Source organism: Zonotrichia leucophrys, chromosome 3 (genome assembly GCF_028769735.1).
Source record: "Zonotrichia leucophrys gambelii isolate GWCS_2022_RI chromosome 3, RI_Zleu_2.0, whole genome shotgun sequence".
NCBI lineage: Eukaryota > Metazoa > Chordata > Aves > Passeriformes > Passerellidae > Zonotrichia > Zonotrichia leucophrys.
Window position 1 is genome coordinate 7883772 of NC_088172.1, and position 18268 is coordinate 7902039.

Genomic DNA, 18268 nt, shown 5'->3' on the forward strand with positions numbered 1-18268 from the left:
CAAACATCAAAACAATAATGTTCTATTTTGTCTCCTAAATGCTTCATCAGAATTCCCAAAAGACAAAAGAAGCTTTAAAAATATATTGAAAGGTAACAGGACCATGCCATCAGGATTGTTCTCCATAAACTCCCTGTAAATACCAACCAGCCAAATGTGCTGTTGCAGATCTGACTTGATCACATGTCTAATGTGCCTGTAGTCTTCCAAACCTTCCTCCAGAGATACAAACAGTTTCATTTTGTCAGAATAATATCCAAAAAGTGTACCTTCTTTAAATTGTTATACTTGATATCTAAATGAGATAATGATCATGATTCCATCAAGTAAGCATAAAAATGTTTGCAACTCTAAATAGTTGCCATCTTATGACTTCTGTTAATGGCAGGGTCCCTTAATATGGTACAGGATTAACAGAAGGCATGTAAGTGATAATGAATATAAACAGCACTGGACCAACCCAGCTCATGGCATAACAAGTACTTGTAGGATGTACCTCTAACATGAACTTCAGAAACAGACTCCCTAAGAGGTTTCTGTCCTATTAGTCTCCTTTTTTTTAATAATAGTTTTCTATTCACATCCTACCAACTGAAATTCCAAATCCTTGTCTCACTAAGCTCTGATCTCAGGAGAAAACCTCCACTGCACAAAGTTTCCCTTGAGTCTTCAAAATTAATTCAGGGATGTAGCATGGATAGTCTACTCTTTCAGTTACTCAATGATTTATTAAAATTATGCTGGTCCTAAAGTAGACCACTATTTTCTTCTCCCTCAGCATACAAATGATTCAGCCTTATCCAGGGGCATGAAGACCTTACTTAGGAGTAAGGAAGAGGAACACAACACATATACAAGCACTGGTATGTGAAAGATAACTTTAAGCTAACTTGGGCAAGTTCACAAGCTGTCAGCACTACACTGTCCCAAAGGCCAGTACTAAGACTTTCCTTTGATTATGGACGTTGGATTGAAAAAGCAGTTATAGCTGGATTCTAGGCTTTTCTAGGCACTAAAAAAGGTTTAGGAGGTCTTTGCTAGAGATTGCTCACCTACATTAGTATTTAAGCAGGTAAAGAATATAAATACATGCAAAAAATTGCTGAGCTTTTAGAATACTCTCTGCTTTTGTACTTTTAGAATGTTAAATAAGTGACTTGATTTCCTTTTACCAAAGAAGAAAGGTTAGTTTCAACACGGCATTTTTACACTCATAAACAGTTATTTCTTCTAGTACAATCTCATGGATTAAAAATTCTCAATAAGGAAGTTTGCTAAATTACTAGTTAATGTAGCCTATTCCTCTATTAATGCAACATTAGCAATATAAAAAATATATTTATTTAAATATATATTATAACAAAACCAGCTCTTTGTAAATATCAATATTTGTTAATTGGTATAATTTACTTGCAATTAGCAGATAGCAATATCATTGGCTTGTTTTGTAGTTATATGAGAGTACAAGTTTACTTAATCCTCATGGATATCAAAAAGGAAGTTTACCTACTTTTTTTTTTTTAACTTCATGTTTTTATGCTACTTTTCCCTTATTTCTCTTGGCAATCTGCACAGCTGAATTGAATCTCTCTTTGCCTTTCTCATCTCAGGCCTCAAAATCACTAGACAGTGACCAAACATGATTGTCAATTATTAACAGGGAGTTTTCAGTACTTGTTTTACATTTTACAAGTACTGCATAAGTGTAGGGAGATGGAACATAAGTAAATGAAGGCGGTATAGAATGTAATTTTATCCCCTAAAGAGTTGCAGCTGAGCCAATTACTAAAGATTAGGAGCAGGCCTGCTGTTAACAGGCCACACCTGCAGCCCATAAGAAGAGTGTTATAAAAGAGTGGATTGGTGGGACCTGGAGTTAATTGGCTGCTGTGAGGACAAGGATGTGTCAGTGCCTAGAGGAGCTGCCTACAAGAAACACCAAAGAGGTATGGAACTCTAGCAATATGGAACCCTTGCAATATAATGACAACACATAAGTTGCATTAATCTTAAATGGCATTTTGCAGAAATTGAGAAGCTATCATTTTCTTAATTACATTTTCTCAGTCATAACCATGGAAGAGTTAAAAACAGTAACTAGTCTGGTGCTGATTCACTCCTCATTGCTTCTGAAGGCACTTGTGTTAAATCAGTATAAACATAGGTTTAAAAGGTATTTTAATCATAAACTGGGCAGTAATGCATTGATTTTAATTCCAGTTCAAAAAGTTTGCAAATTTCCACAATTTTAAGAAGGGAACAAAACAGGTTGTAATGTTATTTTGTTGCTATGTTCAAATGAGACACAGTATCTTGCCAAATGTGAAGAGTTTTCACTGAATTAAAAAACTTTTTCTGTAGAAAACATAAAATTTATCTTTTAAATACTGTTCTGAAATGTCTTTTTATCAAAAGTGGGTTGCAGTTGTCTGTTCTAGTAATAGAATCTAATAGTTCGGTAGGAGCTCAAACTGGTGCTATGTCAATCTGCTTCTGTCAACATTTTCTACAGCATTTTATCCCAGTTCATCCAAAACACATGGAAAAAAAGCTCTTTTTCTTCTTCTTTCAAGTCAGTATTTGCTAGGAAATAATTCCAGGCCAAATTGCTCCAAGCCAAACACCATAGCTCTTAGTGGCAAATAGGCTAGAGAAGATTTTTCTAAGAATTTTTTTCTATCAAGTTTTGGAATGGTATCTCCCTTTGCAAAGAGCAAATAAGACTGGAAAACTTAGGTTCTCCACTCCTTCGTGCAGTGTCCTTTTTAACCTACCACAAAAGAAAGGAGAAACAGAAAAATAATATCTGAAATGGTCATTTGCAAGCACATGCAGACCTGCTAGAACTGCACAAAATTTTCTACCAGTGCAAGTTTTTGGAAGACCTGTTTTTTTCCTTTAATTAATCTAACCATCTCAACCATGTCTTTTCCCTCTTCTTAAAATAACTCAGCATTGTAGCAACCACCTTCTGGCTCTCTCTGGTAAATGGCCTATCGACTAATTTCATAGAGGTAAAATTAGAGGCCGAAAAGCTTTACTCATTTTGGCAAAAAAAAAAAAAAGCATAGCTTCACAGCTTTTCAACATAACTTTGTTTATTTTTATATTTAAGAAGACATAAATTACATGAAGCTGAGCCTGTGTCTGTGAGACTTCTTTCCCAAAAATACCAGCAGCATTACAATCATAGAAACAGGAGCCTGTAGAGGCCATCCCAATTTAGCTGAAGTATTGCTCTCCTGACACTGTCATCCCATAAACACAAAGCTCTTCCTATTCTCAGCTCCCACTTGCAGTTTATAAATAGCTGTGGTGCGTTGTGCAAAAACAGGTTGCAAACAACATGAAAGGAGCCAGCAGTTGGAAACAACCTACTTTTTTCCTGGGGTCTAATTGCTGTTTGTACTGCTGCAGTGACCAGAGTCAAAACACTTCAGTGTCCTGTGTGCTTTATAAATGAACTATGTCCTTCCCCTCTCCTGCAGGATTTTGTGTCATTAAATTGGTGGCCATTAATACAAGCTTATCATAGAGCAGTTGAAATTAAAACTAATTTTCCTTATTTATTCCCCATACTACCACTCCTTCATGATTCTTCGGGCAACATTTCTGACTGGCACAGTGACAGGAAGTGAACATTTGGTGGGATGAAGGCAAAGGAGTACATATTGTCACTCCAGCAATTAGGAGGCACCCAATGGCCCCAGTGGCAGCAGGAGTACAAAGAGGACCTACCAGGCACTGGCACACAGCCCATGTCGTCTGGGCTGCCTGAGGAAGGGTGTTGTCAAATTAGACTTTGTCTGGCCAAGACTTGTGGGACAAAGAGCAATTTGTATAGGAAGCAATGATATTAAAAATCCCAATAGAGAAATGCTGAACTTCTGCCAGTCAGTGTATTCAGAGCATTGGGAGCTTTTAAAGTGGTAAATTTCCCCTTGCAAGGGGGGAACCATGTACTGCCCTACACATGTACTCCTTTGCTTTTATTTTTTCACAGAGATGCTACTGATCTTGCAAAAATCCAGTAATCCTCTAGTCAGACAGTTCTTCCCCCAGAAGTTCAACCAGGTCTGCTCTTAAGACTGAGCAGCACCTGTTTTTCCAATAGTTTGCTCCTGTGTCCTCCCTGTCCCTGGTATTTTCAAGTGGACACCCTTAGCCTAAAACCACACTCCATCCTCTATTTAAAGAAGATCTGAAAAGAAACTCAATAAAAATATTCAAACAGCTGGTCCCAGGAGCAGCTTTCAAACTGAGGGTTTGGCAACCACATGACATATATAGCGCATAGCAGTATGTAAGTGACTAGGAATGACAACACAATGTGATACCCTGCTGCCCAGACCATAAAACATCCTAGGATAGTGACATGTCTGAAATCCATCCAGTCCAGAAATGTTGTGTGCCATGCCAGACAGGCACTCCTGCCCCTTCATGATCCACAGCCATCAGTCCTTGCTTGAGAGTAGGCTGGAGCTGTATTTATTCCTTTACTTCTACACTGCAATGACATGGCTCCTCCATAATTGCCATGATGTTAACATTCTGCTAAAGGAGGGAATGTCTTAGATTCAGTATCTGCCTTCAGACTCATCTATATATTTCCTATTTTCTGGAGAATTTCCTAATCGACATGCTAGTTGTAGGTGGTAAATAAGGCTCCAGAAAGAATTCTAAGAATTCTAATAAGGTTCCAGAAAAATATCTAAATATTAAAAGGGAGGATTAGAGGTAATTAGGAATTTTCAAACCAGTCAGCCTACTGCAATTCTCAGGAAAATACTGCAATAAACAAGCAAACAATATGAATGCCTTTAAGAGATAGCCTAAAAGTTTTTTAGGGAATCTCTGGCTTCAATCCAATTTAATCTCCTTCTAAACCAAGCAAAGATCATACATATTAACTTACAAAAAGTTTTTTGTTACTTCCATATGACTTTATTAAAAGCAATCATGTAGAAATATCTTGATGAAATTAAAGGAAAATGGGCACAAAAACATTTGGGAAATAATTTCAACTATTTATTTTTTAATTAAAATTAATAGTTCATTGTCCAAAGGGAGAGATGACTGAGTATAGAACCACAGATATTTTCTTTGTACCAGATTCAACTCAGTAATGCGAATAAGTAAATTATCAAATAAAAAATTAATTTATTAAAGTTATACTTTATATTAGGCTTTGGAGAGTATACAAGCAGATTGAAAGGCAAAATCAGAACTTGGATGGTTGAATAAATTGGAGGATAGGTCAAGAGAGAAAAAAAGAAGCAGACAAATGCAAAGTATTACTGTGTTTAGAGTTTACTAAAAGTGTAACTGCAAGATGACTTGGCAAAATTTCCTTAAAAAAAGAACCCACAATTCGCTGGGTTCATCAACCAAAGTGAATAAACACTGTCTTACCATTTGAAAAAATAAACCATACTGACATGCATAAACAACAGTATTGCAGATACTATATTAGTAATGTTTAACTAAATTAGTAAATGCATATTAAAAGATCTGTTTTAACCTTTATAACTTAGGGAAATATTTACTGAAAACCAAGGCATTTATAATGCATGCCTCTGTTTTTTAACCAGATGACTAACTGCTACCAACAGGAAGCTGGGCATTAGCAAAGTCTTCCTTTACACTCTTTAGTTCAGAAGAAAAACTTTGACAAAAGGTAAATAAAAACAATTATTCAACTATTAATAGTCAATTTAAACTTTTAAAAAATTGTACTTCCAATTTACAAAGGCCTTAATACAAAGATCTGAGATTATCACATACTTAGTCCAGTGAGCAGAAAATCTATTTACTTACATAAAGTAAACTTAATTTTGGATTACAGGACTTCCCTCCCAAATTACAGGGAGATGTCAGACTTTGATAATCAACAAACGTAATTTATTACAGGCATAAAAATGTGTGTCAAATGGTGCTTCCTAAGGTCTGTATCTCACATTAAAAGGCCTGACAAATGTACACTCTTTGTCCAAAATCATACCTGAATTCTTTCATTTCAACACTGTGTATGATTGAAATCATATTTTTAAAAGCATGTTTAAGGACTGTGCTATTGAACCTTTTAGATAAGCAGAGGAAAAAAAAAGATTCAGTCTGGCTGAACGCCCCCAACAGAAGGCAGTAAACAGAATACAAATTCCTTTTTGTTTCACACTAACTAACATTAGGTCTATAGTTCAAGTAAATTCACAGCACAGAACTTCATTAACCCTACAGTTGAGGGTTTTGTCCCTTCTAAATTGATAGTCATTTGATTGCTAGCCTTTTAGTGTTCAGTCTTATATTATGCCAGATTGTTTATAATATGTTTGAAATATATTAGACCTCCTTGCCTTTTTAAGTCCAGATATTAGAAATAAATTGCTAGTTATTAATGCACTTTTCCTGCAATGTTTGAGACTTCTGTTTAAATCATTATCCATAAGCAAACTGATGCAACTTCCTACTCAGATAAGAAGACTGGCTACTAGAATTCAGAGCAGAATTTGTGATGGGGCAGTTGGTGAACTGGACCTCTGATGATACTGCCCCATTATGATTATAAAACATAATCAATCAGTGAGCCAAAGACCAAAAGAGTAGAAAGGTAGACAATTACAGGTTGGCAGGTGTATTTCAGCAAAGGTTTTTACATCTTGTTGGAGAAGCTCTAGTCACTCGTGTACTGAAGACATTGTGCAGTCTGAGAATTAAGAGAGTCTTCTGAGAGACGCAGACTCAAACCCCAGAAGAAGCATGAGAGGATTAAACTTAAGGTCTTGCACTCCTATCAAGTGTGCTGACCCTGCAGTTTTAGGCCAATAGAGGAACATAGTTGTATTTGGGAACCATGTAAGGCCCTTTGTTTTGTTTTTGGTTTTTTTTTTTTTCGTTTATTAGACGTACATAAATCATTTTAGGTCAAAAAAACCTTTTAGTGTTGCAAAAAATGAAATTAATTTATAGTGGATTCTGTTCTTTGTGGTTTCTAAATCTTCTCAAGGAAAGGATAACAAAAAAACCTATTACATAGGACAACTCAAAACATCAGTCAGTGTAGGAACAGATACTGCTCAGAACTGAGCTGGACACAGCATGGTTTTATACACTGATGGGGTACTTTTTATGGATAGGTGATATATTAGAGCCATTGGTAAGGAGAATTCATGCACCTTTAGACTGGTAAGATTCAGGTTTACCTCATGTGACCAGTTTGAAATATAGGTGCTTACTTCAATTGCTCATTCTTTTTCTACAGTCATGATAAATACTGCTGAAAAGCAATTTATCCCATCTTTAATACTTATGCCAGAACAGGATTTATCAGCCTCTAAAAGGACTTCTCTTGCTCTCTGAATTACAGGAAAAGCCTAGACCACTCTCTCAGATTTGACACCTAATTCATGGTAGCAAAAGGAAGCTGGATGTCTCCTACTATGGGAGGTTTCTACATGAGGTGCAGCCCAACACTTGTTAGGCTGTTTTTCCACTGGAAGTGAAATTACTTTTATGTAGCTTTAGTTAAATGTCTGAATCTGTGTAAATACCAATTAATACATTTACTTCTGATTAGGATATTTTATAATTTGGTTTCCTGATTTGCAGTGTAACTTATATTATGGAGATTAATGAGTTTCCCTGTAAGTCAGTCTCTTAAGGCAATGACAGTTTGAAGACATTTTACATCGTTTTTTCCTAATAATTATATGACAGAAGAGAGACCATAAAGATACAAATATGTAAACTGGAAAGGTCAGGTCAGGGGAATTTTGTAAAAGCAGTATAGGCGAAATACAGAGCATGAGGGAGAAGACCAACTGATCCCTAAGACTAAATGTAAAACTATAGTCCTGGTAACTCAGCAGAGGGAAATAGAGTAATACATTTTCTGAGGCTGAAGTTTGTAATCCTTGAAGAATGTTCCAAAGAAGACTGAGATATCTGGGTGCACAAGACACAGGCTTAAGATGACAGCAATAAATATAAAATAAATATGCAGTCTTGGGGCAAACAAGATAAATAAAACAATATTGCTGGTACGTATAATGCCAGCAGACATAAAGCAGAAGGAAGGGTTACCAAACACAAAGACAGTGAAAATCCTTAAAAAAACCCAGAACTTGTACTGCAAATAGAGAAAGCAGTACACAAAAGCAGTTAATTCATAATTGTATCAGTGAAGAATGCATGCTGCTTTAGTTTCTAGAGAATGAATGAATTCGAGTGAAGCAGCATGTGAACAAGAAAATTGCAAGCAGGAACATTTAGGACCCCTTTTTCCATTACTATGATGGATAAATAGATAGCTTTAAAAATTTATTTTGTTAAAGCACTGTTATCCTCATAGTGTTAGGCTGAAAAGTGTTTATCAATTGACAGGAGCAGTTGTTTACTTGGCGGAGAATTTTTTTACCTGTAGACTGTATTGATATCTCTTCCCTTTTTGTGTAACTATTCAGTATTTTAAAAATGTTTTCTTAGAAACTACAGCATCTTTTAAAAATGTCCTTTTTTAAAAAAATTATTAATTTTGTGTTTATATTCAAGAATTTTATCCCCATGTTTGCCTGTTTTTTTCCCTTCCTTTTGACTGCAGCCTGGCTAAAGAAAGTCAGCTTCATCCTCTAAGAGTTGGCCAAGCTAATTCAAGTTTTATTTCTCTCCACTATGGTTTTTGTCTGCTGTATTTTTCAGTGAGCCATGCTGACTCCTACTGATTCCATTTTTAGTTTCCTAGTCCTTCTCATGTTTTGAACAGGAATCTGTGATGTGTAATTAAGAGTGTGAATTCCCATATGCTGGAACTGTCTAAAGCTGAGCATCCCCAAGCAACTATTCCCTCAGAAAGCATGACTTTTGCTCTAAAATAATATAGATAATTTTGAAAAGTAATCTTTTAAACTAAAGGGCAACTTCCAAAGGCAAAATATACTTTTTGTTTGATCAGAGATGTCAGGTATTTTTTTCCAAAATTAATGTAATATGTTAGATTGTGCCTGAATAAGGCAGAGTAAAATCTGACTAAATATCTCAGGCTATTTACTGAAAGAAGACTAAAGAGGATATTGTTCTTCCCTAAATAAGGATGGTGACATTTCACAGAAATTGGAAAATAGTATTGGAAAAAAGCCCCAAAAGATGAACAGTGGAAAAGTATTTATGATCAGTTTTAGTCCTAATAGTACCTTAAGAAAAAAAAAAAATCAAGGTTCCTGCATTACCTTGCAATGTATTTTATTCAATTTGGAGAGAAATTGGTAGCCCTTATCTTGTACAAGCAGTGCTTGGTTCTGAAAGCTTCTGTTCAAGTCCAGGCTTACTGGATCACTAACAGGATGAGAGGCTTCAGAGGGTGTATGGAAGAGAGCTGCCTTCTGAGCCTTACAACAAAGGCAGCAGAGCACCCACTGAGCAGCATAATGACCTTGTTTCCAGAGGCTGTCTCCAAAGTTTGTAGTGTTAATCTTTAGCAATAGTGTCTGTAAAGCTCATTGCTTAGACATTTGAAAATGTCTCCAGACTGCTTGTTGCTTGCTTGAAAATGACTAAGTAAAATTAGCTCTTGAATTGTATATTGAAATTTTATTATGTTTTCAGCAATGGAGTTTATTTAAATACTGGAATTTCTAATAAAATTACAAGCTACAAGAAAGATGTCAGTAAATTTTGGGGTCTGGTTTCTTTTAAAATATATTTTATGTAGTGAAAATATGAGAGTCTGCCTCTAAGCATCCGTAGTTATGCTAAAGTACTGCAGAAAAAAATATCAATTTTATATTAATCTTGTTTGCATCCTAAGAATTTTCTTCTAGTAACTAGAAGGTCTCTGCATCAAGTTTCTTTTGATATTTGAAATGTTTCCATATGTGACAAAGAATGTGCAGAAAATATTCGCTCTACTGGCAGCTTGAAGCTTCTTCACTCATTGCAAATATTGTTAATCTGAAATACTTGTTAAGGCCTGTTTAGAGAGACTAAGCACTTAGCTCCATATCTGTCTACTGCTTTTTCCTCCCTTCCAAAGGCCAGCCTCAAGGACATGAGTTTCACTACACACAATTATCCACAGTGGGGTGTGTCACAGGACAGACTCAGGCAACCTTAAACCAAACTATCACTGATTATCTGCCCTTCCATAAACCAAGTACCTCCTGAATACACAATGGTGCACCTGCTTACTCCAATGGTTATGATGATACTTCCCAGTTTACAAAGTGCCCTTCTGAGTGGTGTGTGTCCCTAGGAACAAAGCAATTGGATTATTGCTCCTTTATGGCTCTAAGGACAGTGGTTATTTTAGCTTGCCACCACACACACCTGAGGTACTTCTGGCCCCTAGAGCTCTGACTATTCCCCACTTGCATCACAGACACATTAAACATGCTTTCCATTCTGTTTGTATTATGATGAAGACATCCATGTGGAGTTCCATGTCTTTTGGACAGAACCAAAATGTGAAATTACCACCATAATATTTTCATTACAAAATGGGCAGTCATGGAAACTGCTGGAATTGTTAGTCTATCCCCAAGTATACACTGGTGTTTCAAGCAGGAATTGTGCAATTCTGCAATAAGAACATTTCAACACAGATAGGGAAGAGTTGCAGAGGCTCCAGAATTTTGTATCTAAGCAGATGTAGAAACAAATGTGACCCACTTTTCTTGGTGTGAAGATGCTAAGTCTCATTATTAAAAGAAATTATCCATGTGGCATCAGAAACATGTCGAAGTAATAGTTTCAGAGAAGAGGATTATTGCTGAAATGCATATACGTACAGCTGGTAATTCTGAGAGCACATATGAGTATGTGAACTGCAGGAATATTAGACAGGAATATACAGTTTTGGACTTGATGGCAGGTTCAAGAATACTAGTTTGAGAAATTTAGAAAGGGTACTTAAAAGGGCACAAAAGAGGCAGCTCTGCATAAAGAAATTCGCACAAGCGAACTACAGTGTATTCAGTTACATTTTCAGTGGGGTACAGCTCCCTACCATTAGTTTGGTATGTATTATTTTGACCAACAGTCTGCTAACTGAAGTAATATTCTGACTATGCAAGCCCTGAGAAAAAAACCAACATAATCACACACATAGAAAGGCTGGTGCAGAGTTCATCTGGCAGATTGGAAGCAAAATAGCCTGAGACCAGGAGCACCACTGGAATGTCATCTATGTCACAAAAAGTACATGTTTATTGATAGCCTGACACAGTGTACCTGGTCTAAGACAAAACAGAAGTCTTTTTTTTTTTATGACAGACTTAACATATTTTTGATCTGCTGAACCAGTTTACTCAAGCAAAAGGCAAAAGAAATTAGGGATCCAAAAGAATTCCAGCACTAGATCATGGAGGCTGACAGTTCCCAGATGCTTTCTTGTTTAAATCCAATTACAAAAGCCACTACATTTTTTAGGACATGTAGAGAATTACTTATCTTTTCCTTAAAGCTTACAGCTTCCATCTTGATTTTTATAGACAGGTAATTTTCTTTGTTTAGATTAGTGCTAGTTAATCTCCCTTGTTTGTAATCTTTAAATCATAAGACTACACATATTTTGGTTTCCAAGTGATTTGCTTGTTCTGTTAAATTGAACACAGGTATATCTCTCTTCTAATACACTGACAATTATAATTATATACAAAAGAGAAATGTTCTGCAATGGGAACATTTAAACACAGATAGGGAATAGCTGCAGAGGCTACTACTAATCAAAGAAACAACAAAAGGACGTATAGATACCAAGAAAAATATATTTTCTATGACATGTTCTAAATTTCCTTCTTGTATAACAATTTTGTCATTTAATAGTATAAGATCATATTTGAGCATGGAATAGAATTGCAATAGATCTTCCATTACCAACTTTAGCTTCTATTTTTCAATTTTTAATTCAATTCTCATAAATAAAATGAAAGGCAATGATTTTTAACAATAATGGGACTCCAACAGTAAACGAGAAGATAAACTTTGAGTCTAGTGACAGTCTAGTGAGAGCATATCAGCTAACAAAAGAATATAATGAGTTATACAAGTGGATGTGCAAAATTTTCCTGTCTCAATAAATTATTTTGCTGCACAAAACGACAACAACAACAAAACCCACAGAAAAATCAATGAGCATTCCTCCCTAGCAACAGAGGGGAAAAAATCAGGAGCAGTATGAAGAGGATGCTGAACAGGCAGTAAGTGACTGATAGCTGAAGTAATCTGAACAGACTGAGCAAAGAGATTGCAGTTTATTTCTGGTTGCAGCACTAATAATGCAAGGCAATAAAATATGTGGTTTACATTTTAGAAACAAAAACATAAATGAATTTTCACACTTATCCAAAGAAACTTTTTAAAAAGGAAAAATTACCAGTCCTTATAATTGCTGTATGCTCTCGTGACTGCCATGAACGTATTTTACATTACTATTAAGAGTATCAGTTTAGCAGTTTTCGTGTGTAGCATTGTTGAAAAACTGTAACACACAAAAATGAAGTATTTTAACAGCAGCTGTATAGAATCCTTACACCAAAATTTCCTAAGTAATAGTAAATATGGAAAGCACTGTTAGCACCTAAGGCCCTGTTTGCCATCACTGTGGCAGGGCTACGATTTGCCACTAACATACTTGAGAAAATATTCCCTGGCTGTCAGCTCAAACAGCTTCCTGAGATAAATGCTGTGATATATCCAGAATGTCAAGCTATTGGACTGTTCCAAAATGGAGAAAACCTAATTAAACAAAAAATGTCCAGTTTTCCTAGTGTAGAGGCTTTTACTTCAATAGGAATAAACTAGCAGATATGTTGTAAAAGAGCCTAACAACAGAAAACTTACCTGTAAGCAATACTGTGCAAATATTTTCTGAAATTATTCATCTTTATAATTACTCCTGTAATACTTAAGTACCATCTACTCAGATTACATGCTGCCTAAGGGCCAATAAGGAATGTTAAACTTGCCAAGTGACTATTAGAGCACATGCCTATAAAAGATCATCATTTCTTCAGTCATGAAAAATCTTTCTTTACCACATCTTCACAGTTTTAATACAAACTGGGTATAATGGAGACAATTACTTTATTGAACAGACAGAAGCAATATGAGAAATTCAACAAATGTTTCCAAAAAACAACTGAAAAAGGGCTTCACATTGGTTGCATTTTTGACGTCTCAGTAGTAGTGTTTTAATTCCTCTGACCAGTCCAGGGCCAATGCATTTAACCAGGGTTCCAGAAAGAAACTAAAATGACCTTCTCTTCAAAATACAGAAACCAGTTTTGGAGCTGAAAATGGGAAATAATTGTCATTATAACAAAAGCACATAGACAAGATCTAGCCCAAGATCATGAAACCAGAAACCTTTACCATACCCCACTTTGTGTATGAAGTGCTCATTTCCATGAACAGTGAAAAGGTCTGTGTTAAATCCCCATAATGAATTCAGAGTATTTTTTAATAAAGATAAAAAGCCAAGGATGCTGAACAAATATGAAGAATCCACTGCAAAGTCTTCCAGTTTTGACAGTGAGCTAGAGCATCACAAATAGATTTCCTGGTAAAAATCCTGTATCCCTCTTCCAGCACATCAGCACAGAAATCTCCACAGCAGAAAGGTTCCCCTCTAGCACAGGCCAGTGCCCCCGGTCTCACCGTGCTCCTTAGGTGCTATTTGCCAGCAGTACAGGGCTCCAGGTGTGCTCGAGACGTGGAAACAGAACCACATCCTGACGGCGCTATTGACCGAAACTGGGGACATAGGAGAGACATTAACTAATGTTTAACAATCATGAGACTTTTCAAAGAACCAAAGACAAGAAAGAAGCTTGAAAAAAGATTTTGACTGAAGACACCTGTGGAGACAGACAGGCATGCCAGCCCTCTCCCTTGGAGAGAGGTATCCCTTGAATGGGTTCTTCTCAAACTCTCATGGACTGAGAAATCCTCCTGGGTCATGGTGAGTTCCGGCATGCTTTGGAACCCCATGTAGATTTGTTGGGACCGATTGGTTTTTCCCCCTTTGTACCACCCCCACTTTTCCCCATAAAACCCCCAGTTTCTGCCCTGTTCAGGAGGGAGCTGCTGTCACTGGCATCCTTTGCAGGTGCTGGAATAAAGGCCCTGCGGAACAGCCACACGGCGCTCCTGTCTCCTTGTCCCTGTGCTGGCCTGGGCACACCTCGCAAGGCAGAGCTGAAACCACTGCTAAGAGCTGAGCTGCCTGCCCCTTGCTGAGATACCCTGTGGCTGAAGCACTGCCTAAGACTCCTAGAAAGCTGTTTCTTGTGGAATCTCTCTGGGAAGGTTGCTGCATCCAGGCCGAGCCATCAGACCCCCGACCGGCCGCCCCCACAGACATCCATCAAAAAATAAAGAGGAAAACGTGCCAGAGGGGAGAATAAATGAGACCAAGAAATGCAGAAATGAAGCTGACATAGTAACAACAGACAACAGCAAGAAACTCAGGATTTTGGAGGTTTTTATACACACAACAGAATTATAATCAGTGGGAAATTAAAAAGAAGCACTCAGTTAAATTATTAATGTTATTAAACTTAAGAAATATTAAAAGCACAATTTCCAGTTAAGACACAATATAAGAAATTCTGCAGCTCCATTGAGATAAAAATACCATAAAGAACTCGAACTAACTAAAAAAACATTAACTAAAGCATTTTTACTACAAATCTTGTTTTGCTGCTAAATTTGCAATTCAAGATGTAAAAATCTGTATTTTACAGTTTATGATCTCCTGTGCATCACAGCACATGAAATTTCACCCACTAATTCCTGTACTGAAGCCAGTAACTTGTATCTTCAGTAACTTCAGACCAAGTGAATTTGTCATCCATTTACAAACCAACCCACCTTACTCTTCAAATTAAGAAACCTTTAGAGGCCGATAGTTTCACCTTGTGAGATATCACTCCATCTACTTTTTGAGTTAAAATGGAAGAGTTCTCTATATGCCTCACTGTTTCCAGTCTTTGAACATTTTCTGCAAATTTGCATTCTCAAAAACATATCATTTTCTCTTCTGTGACATGGCTGTGGACCTACCACTCAAACACAAATTGACACTGCCCTGCAGTCCCTTCCACTGCATTATCCTGTTCACCAGAAGATCACAGAATCCAAGAGACCCCACAGCACTGAAGCTAACCTGAAGAGGGAGGCAAAAAAAGGCTAAGAGGTGGAGCAGTAAATATGAACAAAGAAGTAGGTAACAGGGCACATGGAAAATGCCACACACAGGCTCCAGATGAATTGGTTGGGATTCTATGTATATCAGAAAAGCAAGTAAGGTCTGTAAGATTTGCACATGGTAATTCATTAGTATTGATGCTATTAAAAAAAAATAAATTCCTCTATTCCTCACAATTTCACATTAGATATCTAAGGATAACAGAATAATCAGTCTTATCATCACCAAACACTGCCCTGGGAGTTCATGTTGACTTGTCCATTATCATCCCTATACTACTTTAAAAGTAACAAAAGTATTCTTGAAAATATATCAATCTTGCTTGTCTTCCTTGTTCTAGGTGTATGACTTTGCAAATGCCAGTACTAAACTGCATTTTTGAGTGAATAAGTTACTAAACAGCCTAGATTACTCTGAAGAACTATGCTGGTATCGCTGCTACTTGCTGTTCATCAGTCTTTTCATCAGTCACACTTGTTTTTTAGACTGATCTTTGATTGCATTCCTTTGGTAAAACTGTTTGAAAACATGAACATTTAGTGCTACAGCTATACAGTTACTTTTTATGCCAATCTTGTAATCTTATCAAAGCATTAAGTCAGCTTTCTTGGCACTAGCTGTTTTCCTAGAACTACATTGATCTGCATTACATTCTTTTTCTTTAATTATTTTTTGTTTTAATCTGCTTAGTCATGTATGAGTTTTCTATTAGGTGACAGTCTAACCCAGTGATAGTCAACTCACTTCACATTTTTTACAGATTGGCATGACATAGGCATTAGCACTACCTTCAGAAACCTCTACACAAAAGGCTACAGTAAATACCAGCAGATCAAAGATCTAACCAGTAGAACCTTAAGTGTATACATTAATTCTATATATACTGACAAGTAATAGACATGACATCAAGAACTATATAAAATCCCCAATTGTACTAAAATTTAAAATAGGATTAGTCCATATAGGCACAATGAAACTATGTCCAACTGAATAAATTCAGATTCTCACATTTCTTTCCAGTAAAAAATTGTCTCTGGGTTTTGCCCCAATGTTATGTTACAGAAAACCCAGACAAACATTAGGAACAACTGACTGATTTTTAGAGGGACTGAAGAAGCTAAGTGTCTCCAAAAGATAAGGGTATTAATAACCAGTAATTTTATTTAGTCTTTGACTAATATTTTTATAAGTTGTTATATAAAGATATATATTTAAAATATAAGAGTAATGTTTTAAAGTTTAACTTCCATGAATCCCATAGAAGTAGCATTCTCAAAAAACAACATACATAGTAGCAATGAATTAAAACCACTTCAAAGCAATACATGGTCTTGGTGTGACTGCATGTTAAAAACTACTTCCTGTTCTGGTCCCTCTGACTAAAAAAATAATATAATGGAACTTTTATAAGTACAGAAAGGTTGACGAAGATGACCAGAAGTAAAAAACTTTTCCCTAATTATATTAAGATTTCCCTTCTTTACAAAAATGGCTAGCAAAGCATATAAAACATTTACACTTTTGCATAAAGAGTGTGAATAGGGATTTTTTTTTCACTATTTTCACTATTCTTAGGAGAAAATAAAGTAATCATAAGGTATATTTGGATTTCTAAAACTTTGGTATTCTTTAAATTGACTGTTTTACTGTACAACTGCCTATTAAAACTTTCAAAACCTCTTGAGAACAGTCAACAAGGTAAGGACATTCAGTCCATACCCACATTTTGTTTTTCTTTCCCACTACTTCAAAAATGTATTCAAGCTTTTTCCTATTATAGCCTCTTATCATAAAACTTGTGTTAATCTTCCTAATACCACAAGAGGGTCATGATCACATCTTTGCTTCTTGTACTGGTATTATTAGCCTCTTCTAATTATACCCCACAGATTTCTCTTTTCAAGCACTTATTTCTTTCTTATATTTAAAGTTCCTTTGGAGTGTTATCTCTTTCTGTTTCCTTAACCCGTTTTGTCTCATCAGTTCATTAACTGGCACCTTGCAAGTATCCACTTGTCTCTCTCTCCTACACATACCTCTGATTCCGCCCTGTATTATATGAAATAGGAGACTTTTGCAGTCTCCAAGTATCTCTTGCCATCTCAGATCATAAAATACGAGAACTGCATAGTAAGTGACAACTAGTATGACATAATTAATCACAACTAGGGGGACTAGATAGGGTCAATCTAATAAAAATTATTAATATATTGTTAAAATGATCCAGGCATTCTTTACTCAAGAAGAAAAAATCCTTTTAGACCAGAAGTTTTCAGAGCTAAATCCTTCTTCTTTGAGTATATAATTTCAGAGAAACTGCCAGACTTATTTTCAGTGTAAACTACTGTGCTGGAGCACTCAAAGGATGTTGCAGCAGAAAGTAATTTGATTTTAAAATACTGATCTGTTTATTGTGCAATAAAGCAGTAAACACAACCTTGCATTGTAGGAGAAAAAAACCCAAACACAAAAACCAAACAGCACGGATTAAAGCAGGTAGAGCTGTTTAATCACAGACTCTCTGAATCAGAGCAAATTCCTGAAACTTTACTAATGGTAGAAGTTACGTTGACTTTATTTCTTTATTACCAAAACCTTCCTATCATTGCAACCACCGAAAAGTAAACAATATTCCAAGCACCCATTCACCTTGGGATCTTATTTTATACCATTCTGAGCATGTTTTCAAGAAGTTTTATATGGAGAAGTAGAAGCGGCTGCGAGTTCACCAGACACGTGCTCTAAGTCAGTAAATACTGACACAATGTAAATAAATACAGCCCAGGTCTATTTATAGCCCGGAGAAGCTAAGTACATTATCCTAGCAGAGACACGGCTCCAGGCTGGATTAGCTCACGGCCTCTGAAGGCAGGTGCGGTGAAAGATGGCATAAACATGCTGTGAATAGCACATCGCTCACGTGTCACACACCGTGAAACCTCCGCTGGACAAGCCATGGCTTATGCAGGTTCTACAAACCCAGGACATTTGGGCACAATCACAAACCATCCATGCCTTTGTACAGGGCAATAGTAACCTGCGGAGACTCAGACTGGGGCAGTTTATTTT

General features: G+C 36.4%; 1 long non-coding RNA gene across 1 annotated transcript; it reads left to right on the forward strand.

The window, feature by feature from the left end:
* Positions 1-1896: 1896 nt before the first annotated feature.
* On the forward strand, positions 1897-9630 carry LOC135446322 (uncharacterized). Its single transcript, XR_010439736.1, has 3 exons — positions 1897-1946; positions 5592-5677; positions 7364-9630. It is a non-coding gene; the product is annotated as an uncharacterized LOC135446322 (long non-coding RNA).
* The last annotated feature ends 8638 nt before the right edge of the window (positions 9631-18268 follow it).